The sequence below is a fragment of the Lipotes vexillifer genome, unplaced genomic scaffold, assembly GCF_000442215.2.
Source record: "Lipotes vexillifer unplaced genomic scaffold, Lipotes_vexillifer_v1.1 scaffold149, whole genome shotgun sequence".
NCBI classification, from domain to species: Eukaryota; Metazoa; Chordata; class Mammalia; order Artiodactyla; family Lipotidae; genus Lipotes; species Lipotes vexillifer.
The window spans coordinates 178,054-179,393 of NW_006779962.1; positions in this window are offsets into that span (position 1 = coordinate 178,054).

A 1,340-nucleotide genomic window follows, 5' to 3' on the forward strand; every position below is an offset into this window, starting at 1 on the left:
TCCTGCTGAGTCCAGGCAGTGCCGCCTCACCCCAGGGCTGTGTGTGTGGCAGGGGGTGGTGGTATATGTGTTTGTGTTTGTATCTGTGTACATCTGTATGTGTGTGTGTACATGTGTGTATCTGTGCATGTGTGTATGTATCTGTGGATGCATGTATGTGTATATGTGTGTTCTGTGTGCGTGTGCATGTGTATATGTGTTGTGTCTGTGTATATGTGTATGCATGTATGTATATGGGGGTGTATGTGTGTGTACACGTGTATCTGTATGAATGTGTCTGTGTGTACATGCGTATCTGTGTGTGTGTTATGTATATACATGTGTGTACGCATGTGTGTGTGTTCGTGTGTGTACATGTGTCTGTGTCTGAGTGTCTGTGTTCATGGTGCTAATGGTGAATGAAGAGCAGATGAACAGGGGCAAAGGTGAATCAAGCCACCTGGTTGTTCCAAAGACAATGACTGGGCCGTCCAGCAGTGGCGGCGGGGTGTGCTACCACCGCCCTCTCTGGACACACCCTTTAAGTTCCGGGGACCTGGCACCCACCAGGGACCCGCCTGACCCTACCCTTGTGTGAGATCAGTGCAGCTCATTTAAATCAGGCCCAGCTTCTGCCCTGCGGCTTTAGGGAGGGCCTACAGCAGGGGTGGGGCTGGAGGAAGGTGGGGGGCAGGGGTGAAAGGGTGGGCGGACAGCCAGGGAACCCGTGGAGCGGGTTGGGGAGGGGTCGATCTAAGGTGGTGGAATCAGGGACTCCCAGAATCTAAGCACCCACGCACGTCCCAGAGTCCTAGAAAATCAGAACATCCGAGCAACGGATGCTTAGAATCTGAATCCCCTGAATTTTTTCTCTTCCATTCAGAAGGGACTTTGGACGTTACCTGGCCTAATCACCTGCTGGGTGAACAGTAAGGGGACTTTTTTCTTCCTGAAATCACAATTCATCCAAGATGGTCAACCCGAGCAGTGGGATCTCCAACTCTCCCTCCGGAAGGAGGAGGGCGGTACCACCTCTGACTCCCGGCCAACTTACAAGCTTTCCGCTCCTCCCTGGAGTCGCCCCAGGTTCTGTCCCAAGGACAAGCCTACCCGCCTGTGCACCTTCATTCTGGGGGCAGAGGCCTCAAAGGGCAGCGGTCAGCCCCTGGTCCGCCCCTCACCCCTCTCACCTGCTCACTCACCTCTTCATTCATCTGATGGTTTACGGAGCTCGGCTGCCTGCTGGGTCTGCGGGCACCAAGGCTGCAGACTTGCTACGAGCTCCCTTCCCAGCCTTGGCCATTGCAGCTGACTCAGAGACTCCCTTCCAAGCTTCTGGGGGCAACTTAGCTGCCCTTGGG